General features: G+C 46.6%; 1 non-coding gene across 1 annotated transcript; it reads left to right on the top strand.

Moving 5' to 3' along the window:
* The first annotated feature begins 8,168 nt into the window (after positions 1–8,168).
* Positions 8,169–8,240, top strand: TRNAS-GGA (transfer RNA serine (anticodon GGA)). The gene has a single exon. It is a non-coding gene; the product is annotated as a tRNA-Ser (tRNA).
* The last annotated feature ends 1,085 nt before the right edge of the window (positions 8,241–9,325 follow it).

Below are 9,325 nucleotides of genomic sequence, written 5' to 3'. Positions count from 1 at the left end.
GAGGAAAACACCAGAATGGGAAAGACTAGAGATCTCTTCAAGAAAATTAGAGATACCAAGGGAACATTTCATGCAAAGATGGGCTTGATAAAGGACAGAAATGGTATGGACCTAACAGAAGCAGAAGATATTAAGAAGAGGTGGCAAGAATACACAGAAGAACTGTACAAAAAAGATCTTCACGACCAAGATAATCATGATGGTGTGATCACTCACCTAGAGCCAGACATCCTGGAATGTGAAGTCAAGTGGGCCTTAGAAAGCATCACTACAAACAAAGCTAGTGGAGGTGATGGAATTCCAGTGGAGCTGTTTCAAATCCTGAAAGATAATGCTGTGAAAGTGCTGCACTCAATATGCCAGCAAATTTGGAAAACTCAGCAGTGGCCACAGGACTGGAAAAGGTCAGTTTTCATTCCAATCTCAAAGAAAGGCAATGCCAAAGAATGCTCAAACTACCGCACAATTGCACTCATCTCACACATTGGTAAAGTAATGCTCAAAATTCTCCAAGCCAGGCTTCAGCAATATGTGAACTGTGAACTTCCAGATGTTCAAGCTGGGTTTAGAAAAGGCAGAGGAACCAGAGATCAAATTGACAACATCTGCTGGATCATCGAAAAAGCAAGAGTTCCAGAAAAATATCTATTTCTGCTTTATTGCTATGCCAAAGCCTTTGACTGTGTGGATCACAATAAACTGTGGAAAATTCTGAAAGAGATGGGAATATCAGACCACCTGACCTGCCTCTTGAGAAATCTGTATGCAGGTCAGGAAGCAACAGTTAGAACTGGACATGGAACAACAGACTGGTTCCATATAGGAGAAGGAGTACGTCAAGGCTATATATTGTCACCCTGCTTATTTAACTTATATGCAGAGTTCATCATGAGAAATGTTGGGCTGGAAGAAGCACAAGCTGGACTCAAGATTGCTGGGAGAAATGTCAATAACCTCAGACATGCACGTGACACCACTCTTATGGCAGAAAGTGAAGAGGAACTAAAGAGCCTCTTGATGAAAGTGAAAGAGGAGAGTGAAAAAGTTGGCTTAAAGCTCAACATTCAGAAAACGAAGATCATGGCATCTGGTCCCATCACTTCATGGGAAATCGATGGGGAAACAGTAGAAACAGTGTCAGACTTTATTTTTTTGTGCTCCAAAATCACTGCAGATGGTGAATGCAACCATGAAATCAAAAGACGCTTACTCCTTGGAAGAAAAGTTATGACCAACCTAGATAGTATATTCAAAACCAGAGACATTACTTTGCTGACTGAGGTTCGTCTAGTCAAGGCTATGGTTTTTCAGTGGTCATGTATGAATGTGAGAGTTGGACTGTGAAGAAAGCTGAGTGCCGAAGAATTGATGCTTTTGAACTGTGGTGTTGGAGAAGACTCTTGAGAGTCCCTTGGACTGCAAGGAGATCCAACCAGTCCATTCTGAAGGAGATCAGCCCTGGGATTTCTTTGGAAGGAATGATGCTAAAGCTGAAGCTCCAGTACTTTGGCCACCTCATGCGAAGAGCTGACTCATTGGAAAAGACTCTGATGCTGGGAGGGATTGGGGGCAGGAGAGAAGGGGACAACAGAGGATGAGATGGCTGGATGGCATCGCTGACTGGATGGACATGGGTCTGAGTGAACTCTGGGAGTTGGTGATGGACAGGGAGGCCTGGCATGCTGCAATTCATGGTGTTGCAAGGAGTTGGACACGACTGAATGACTGAACTGAACTGAACTGATATAGTTCCCGCATCTGATATGGAGATAGGAAGAGGAAGTCCAGACACACATACCCAACCTCTTGTTTCTGTTATCCTCCCTATATACTTCTGGGCCAGAGAGCTCAGCTCTCCACCTCCAGTCCGGATGGAACATCCTGTCCTTCTTCGTCCCTCTGGCTAGAAGCCTTGTGGAAGCAGCAGCCATGGACTGAATGGAAGCTTTCCTTCTTTGAGCGAGAAGCTCTGTGGTGAGTATATCAAGCTTATTCTTGAAATGAGAGCTAGAGAACATTCAGAAAGCTTGTGCGTTTGTGCTCAGTCGTTCAGTCGTGTTAGACTCTTTGCAACCCCACGGACCGTAGCCTACCAGGCTCCTACCAGGCTCCTCCATGGGATTTTCCAGGCAAAAATATTGCAGTGAGCTGCCATGCCCTACTCCAGAGGATCTTCCAGACCCAGGGATTAAACCCACATCTCTTGCTTCTTCTACATTGGCAGGCGGATTGTTTACCACTAGCGCCACCTGGGAAATCCAGAAAGTTTGAGGTTACCAAAGACATTGCTTTAAGATCTGCAAGTGCTACCCTCACCGCTGACAAACAAGCAGGATCTCAGCAGGCCAGGGGGCCCCTATTCTGTGCTACTTTAAGGGGAAGATGGCAGAGTCTGATGAAGGGTGGGCCAGCTACTAGAGAAACAAACACTTATTCTGTTTTGGCAAATTTAAAGAAAAAAGAAAAACCAAAATGAGACAAATTTTTGAAAAATGAAGAGAGAGAGAAATTTGGTGAAACCAGATGCCCACAAAACCTCAGGGCTCAACTCTCCATCAGGGACATCATGGCTGTTGCTGAAATGAAAGCAGTCGGGCTTGTGGAATCGTGGATGAGAGGGGCTAGCCTTGCATTGGCCCACGTGCGCAGTTATGCCGAGGCCAGCCACCGGAAGCTCCATTGCTGGCCTTCCCACGCTCCAGCCAGGGAAGTGGTATGTCTTCTGTGAGTGGTGTTTCTTAGACCTTGCCTCTTGCTGGGCTTCCACCTTCTTTTGGAAGGAATAGGAGCTACAGAGCCAGCCATGTCAGCTCAGCTAAAGCAGGAGGAATGGACTAGTTCTGCAGATTGGTGTGGCTGAGCCCAGAAAAAGTGACCCCAGGATCCAGGGATCTGCAGGATGCTGGTCAGGGGCCGTGACTTGCTACCAAAGGCCCTGGCCTCCCAGACCCGGGTCCTCAAACTCCTCTTGACGAGGGCTGTTCTCAGAGCCCAGAGGAGCTGAGGTGCCCCTGGGTGGTCACAGCTTTGAAGCTGGCCTATGTGTGCACGTGTGTGTACATGTGTGTGTGCATGCATGTGTACGTGTGTGTGTGCATGTATGTCTGCATGTATGGATGTGTGCATGAATATAAGTATGGTATAGGCGAGTTGAGGGAGGGGCATGGGTTGCAATTGGGGCCTGACCCCAAGTAAGTGCTCTGTTGCAGGGGTTTCCTCCCAGGACGCCCCCTCTCCCCCCATAGCATTCCATATTTTCCCCTTCATCTGGAAAAACTTAGTTTCTCTTGGCCAGACCATGCTCAGACGCAGCCTCTCTGATCTGTGACCACAAGGAGACTTTGAGGGTCTCAAACATGGGGTCTCACACACCCAGGCAATCAGGCCCAGGTGAGGCTTCCAGGTGGGGTGGGATGGAGCAGCCTGGGGTCCAGCCTGGGCTTTTGACACCCTGGACAATCTGAGAGCCTGCATTTCCTGGAAGAATCCTTTCAAAAACGCCCTGGGACATGAGCACTGGGGATAAGGCCCAGTTCCAATTTCTAAGGCTCTGGAGCCCTTGAGAGAGCATGGGAAAGGGACTGTCAACTCAGAGATCTTGAGGAGGCCCTGGCTCTTCTCTGAGCCTGAAACAGCCCATCTGTCCAAGGTCGTTCAGTGGGCTGCTCTGTCTCTCTGCTTTAGTAAAGCAGTGAAGGAGGAGTAGTCCCTGCCCCCTCTACTGAGCATGGCGTTCCTACCTCACCCCATCTATCCTACCCTCAACCTCACCCCTAGACAGAGGCAGAGCACTGGCAGAGGCTGGGAGGGTGGACACTGGGTCTGGACTGTGAGTTGCTGCCCTCTAGTGGGCCCAGAGGGAGGGAGGGAGAGAGAACTAGATAGAAAGGAGAGAGTTGTGAGAGGGAAGGGACAGGGAAAGGGAGACAGAAAGCCCTCAAGCAAAGGAGGGTAGAGGAGGTTGGGGTGGGGGAGGACACAGGAGATGGAGCAAGCTGAAGAGGAGAGGTCTCCATGTGGGCATCTCCGCCCCTGGGCAGCGCTCTTTCCCACCACATGGTCCATGTTCCCACCTGACTTGTACACCAGCCACCAAGAGCTCTTATCTGGTTGAGTGCAACCAGGGCTCTCACTCAGCTCCAAGAGCTCCAACCAAGATGGGAATTCCTGAACCCACTGGGGTTTCTGCTGGGTTGGTCCAGGTGTTTCCTCTTGAGAGGCCCCCTCTGAAGGGCAGCAGCCAGACAGATCAGCTTGGGTTTCATCTCTCCATGCCTCCAACTGCCCCATTGATCCCTCTGATTCCCACTCCACATTTATGTTTCTGCTAAATCTGTATTTCTGTCCTTGAGATTCCTCCAGAACTTCAGATCTATACACCCAGCTGTCTACTGGATTCTCCATCTACCTCTCCCTTAAACACCTCAAAACTCAACACATCTGAAACCGAACTCATCACCTTCCCCAGGCCCTCTTTTCCTAGCAGCCCTGCCAGGATTCCTTGATCATTCTCCATTTTTTCTAAGAGGTGTACCCTCTCGTGGCCACCAAGCTCTCCCTCAGGAAGGACAGGTTTAATCCCCAAATGCTAGGAGTGCCGCTGGCAGAAAGCCCTCAGCTGTCCATCTGCCTCAGGGATATCATCAGCAGCAGGGACCCATCTTAGCTATGCCCACTTCTTTCCCAGTGAGGTCTACATCCAAAGAACCATCACTGTGGGAATCGAAGGCCCCGCCCCATTGCTGGGGTTGGCGCAGTTCTGCAGGGTCATCCACGTATGGTCAGCTGGGCTTGCTGTTGAGGCTGCATTGTGGCTCACTTGTCCATCTTCCCATCATGCTTCCTTTCCTTCCCTCCTCCGGGTACTGATGGCAAGAGAGCTACCTAATCAACCTGTGGAACTGGAATCTGTCTCAGAACCCCCTTTCCAGGAAATGCATTCTGGGCACAAACCTGAGTCCTGGCTGATGTCTCCTCCTCCCCACCCACAATCAAAAAAAAGCAGGCCAGTCTTCCTTGCCATATGCCCCAGGTACCACCACATCCCTCACACCCTCTGCCACCAGCCCAGGTCCCCTCCACAGACAGTGCTCACCCTCAGTTCCTTCCAGCACAGGGAGCCAGATTCATCTTCCAAAGCACCACCCTCCTCCCCAGAGATGCATTTTAACTCCAGCCCGCGTACCTCACTCAGGGGTCCCTATTGTCTGAGCCAAACTGTCTCACAGCCTTTCCCTCTCTAGACTAGATAGGCCCCACCACACTCCCAGAGCAGGCCAGCCAGGGGCATGGTCCCATGTTGGAGGAGGAGGCCGGATGGTACAGACTTTAGCCCTGCCTGGTTGCCCGTAGTAACGGGATGGAATCTCTCTGTGTCTGAGGCTCCCACTCAAGAGGCCCCTCTCTGGGCTGCGATGATTAACAGTTGTGAGCGGCACCAGGATCCATGAATCACAGACAGAGATGGACGCCTGGAGCAGGGTCAGGGCACAAAGGCAGTAACTCATGTTCCCCCAGGCTCACATAGTCTGCCCCTCACACAGTCCCCAGGCCCCTGTGAGGACCCGGGACATGCCTGTGCCCAGTGAGAAGTGAGGATGAGGCCGGTGCCCTTCTCTGACAAACGACTCCATTTTTTCTTTTCTCATCATCTAGACTTTTCTTTCTCTTACAGCACTGAACTTTATAGAGTCAGCTCCTGTGGCACTGATTGCTCTTACTATCTCATACGTAAAATCAAGCCCTTAAAAGTCACTCACTCTGAGATTCAGAATTCTTTTTCTTTCTATATTTTTGCGGGTTTTCGTTTCTAACTTTGGCGGGTATATAAAAATTGTTTTAATTTTTGCTCTTTCAGTTCATTTCAATTCAGTTCAGTCGCTCAGTCATGTCCAGCTCTTTGTGATCCCGTGAATCACAGCACGCCAGGCCTCCCTGTCCATCACCAATTCTTGGAGTTTACTCAAACTCATGTCCATCAGGTCGGAGATGCCATCTAGCCATCTCATCCTCTGTCATCCCCTTCTCCTCCTGCCTCCAATCCCTCCCAGCATCAGGGTCTTTTCCAATGAGTCAACTCTTCGCATGAGGTGGCCAAAGTATTGGAGTTTCAGCTTTAGCATCACTGTGTTTTTGAAAGAATAATGTATTTGTTCTTTGCTCTGTACATTTTGAAGTGGAATTTAGACAAAACTATAAAATTCTGCTCTTTTAAAAATTAATGTACATTTTCACCTTCATAAATTATAGAAGCATTTTGCTTTTAAATGAAAAAGATGTGTATATACAAATCCAAACTTTTAAAACAACACTTCATTTTGATGTGATTTTCAAAGAGTTTTGTGTCTCTTCCATTATTTAATTGATTCTTAATGTTCTTCCTAAATATTTTATCTTTATTTCCAAAGTTTCTGGTTCCACGTTAAAATTAGGGCTCAGAGTGACCTGCTTAAAAAACTCAGTTATATTCTTTACTTAGAAAAGACATCCAAATAAAGGTCCTTTAAATCAATTATAACATATATGTTTACATGTATGTTTATGTACGTTTGAAAAATTTATGGAGGGATACAGAAGAAAATGTTAACTATTGTTGCCTCTAAGGAGTGAGATTGAGGAGTGAATATACGGTTCTGTGGTTGCTGGCATTTCTGCTGGCAAGGATGGTCAAGGGGATATTTTTTTATATCCACCTTATTTATAACTTTATTTATCCATTCATTTATTTTTGGCCATGCTGGGTCTTTGTTGCTGCTTGGGCTTTTTTCTAGTTGTGGCAAGTGGGGGGTACTCTCCAGCTGCAACGTGCAGGTTTCTCATTAGGCTGGCTTTCCTGGTTGCAGAGCAAGTGTCCTAGGGAGCTCGGGCTTCAGCAGTTGCAGCACGTGGGCTCAGTAGTTGCAGCTCCCGGGTTCTAGAGCACAGGCTCAATAGTTGTAGTACATGGGCTTAGCTGCTCCATGGCACGTGGAATCTTCCCAGACCAGGGATCGAATCCTGTGTCTCCAGCACTGAAAGGTGGATACTTTACCACTGAGCCACCAAGGAAGCCCCAGTATTTGTTTTTCATGTGGTTACTAAAGCAGAAATCTCCTTGGCTGGTATAACTTTGTAGTTGCAAAGAGACAGAGTACAGCGCATTCAATTTTTTATGTGAATTGCAGTGAAGATGATATATCCTTAAGCCAGGAGCTGGAACAATGACTTCCTTAGCAGGCCAGTTCTGTGGTGTGAGGGGAGCCATACCCAGAAGCTCAGCCCCCAGTCTGCCCCTCCTGCCCTTCCAATAATTTTGTAATCACCTAACTCCCCTGTAATAAGTCTCTTTCTATTTCAGTTGTTTGGAGTCATTTTCATTATCTGCATCCATTCCTTAAACTGACATAGTGGGTAGAGAGGAGAGTTACAGGTGTCAGAGGCGCCCTTCAGATGATATTACCAGTGTCAATACCAATGGATATGTTTGCATGATTTACCCCCCAAGAATGGACAAGATGCCCTGACCCAGATTCTGTCTTTGCACAGCAATACTGGTCCCTTCCTTTTCTTAGTTTCTCAGCCACTTCAACAAGCTATCGCTGCTCATGTATTAGTCAGGACTGTTTAGTTGTGAATGACAGAAACTGTTAATTCAGTATACTACAGGCCAAAAAACAAAACAACAACAACAACAACAAAATATATATATATAACGTTAGACACAACCAAACAGCAAGAAGGGTCAGGATAGATCCATCTTTTCCTCTTCCCCTTAACTTTCTTTCTCTCACTGTTTTCCTGTCTCTCTGTCACATAAATCTGTATATGTTAGCTTTTTCTCTCCCAGGCTGGCTGTCACCTACAAAAATGTCATTATGACTGCTGGCAGCTCTTGGCTCATAGCAGCATAATTTGTAAGAGAAAGGAGAGGGACCTTCCTCCCTCGACTTCAGTTTGAAAAAGCGCCAGGGAATAATTCTGACTGAATTAATTTGGTTCACATGCTTGTCCTTTGGATAAGTCACTATATCATGAGAGTGGCCTAGCCTGGTTCAAGCAGGGTCTGTAACTGGAAAACATGAAACTATGCAAATGACCACAATAACGTGAACTACTGGCCGCTCAACACTCAAACAATCCTATCTTGATATATATATAAAGATATATATATATATATATATATAAGGGCTTCCCTGGTGGCTCAGAGGTTAAAGCATCTGCCTGGAATGCGGGAGACCCAGGTTCGATCCCTGGGTCGGGAAGATCCCCTGGAGAAGGAAATGGCAACCCACTCGAGTACTCTTGCCTGGAGAATTCCATGGAGGGAGGAGCCTGGTAGGCTACAGTCCACAGTGTCATAAAGAGTCAGACATGACTGAGTGACTTCACACACACATATATATAAATTTATATATATATATAAATCCTATCTTTATATATATATATATATGCAATTCTAACAATGGTGATGCTTAGAAATACATTCAGTACGATAGATTGTTTCAAAAACAGCTGCAATAATTTCTTCCCATGTGCCCATGTCTTCAGACAGTCCTAGTGACATGCTGGTAAATTGGTTCTCTGGATAAAAAAAAAAAAAAAAGCCCTGGTTGGTAGCATTTGCCAATTTCTGTGGTATAAATGTTCCTACTGTGGGCGATTTCAAGCTACAAGCTGTTTAACAACTAGTGTGAAAAACTCCTGGAAATTTAACAATCAGTTCTCAAACTCACATCGCTCCATCCCCTCCCATAATAACTTAGGGTTTGGCTGTATGTCACTTTGGGTGATAACAGCAAACTTGAAACCAGCAGGGGCTTAATAAGTGCTTGCATGTTGAAGCTCACCCTCTCTCACTCCCCTGGGAACCCTGACATCAACCACACGAATGAAGTAGGTGATTGAGAGGGGCAGTGAGAGACACAAAACTAATCATCTTATTCTCCTAGCCAACAGCTAGAAATGTGAGAAGGAGTTATTGGCCTCCAGAACTGGAGGGAAAGCCATAGAAGCTTATGTGAGCCCAGCGAAGGCTCATGGAACTATCCACTTAACCCAGCCTAAATTGCTGACCCACAGAATCATTGATTAATCACTGTTGAAAAGCATCTATTTCTGCTTTATTGACTATTCCAAAGCCTTTGACTGTGTGGATCACAATAAACTGTGGAAAATTCTGAAAGAGATGGGAATACCAGACCACCTGACCTGCCTCTTGAGAAATCTGTATGCAGGTCAGGAAGCAACAGTTAGAACTGGACATGGAACAACAGACTGGTTCCAAATAGGAAAAGGAGTACATCAAGGCTGTATATTGTCACCCTGCTTATTTAACTTATATGCAGAG

This window comes from Ovis canadensis, chromosome 3 (genome assembly GCF_042477335.2).
Source record: "Ovis canadensis isolate MfBH-ARS-UI-01 breed Bighorn chromosome 3, ARS-UI_OviCan_v2, whole genome shotgun sequence".
In the NCBI taxonomy this organism is placed as follows: Eukaryota; Metazoa; Chordata; class Mammalia; order Artiodactyla; family Bovidae; genus Ovis; species Ovis canadensis.
The sequence above is the reverse complement of the archived record's forward strand: the minus strand, read 5'-3'. Positions and strand labels throughout refer to the sequence as shown.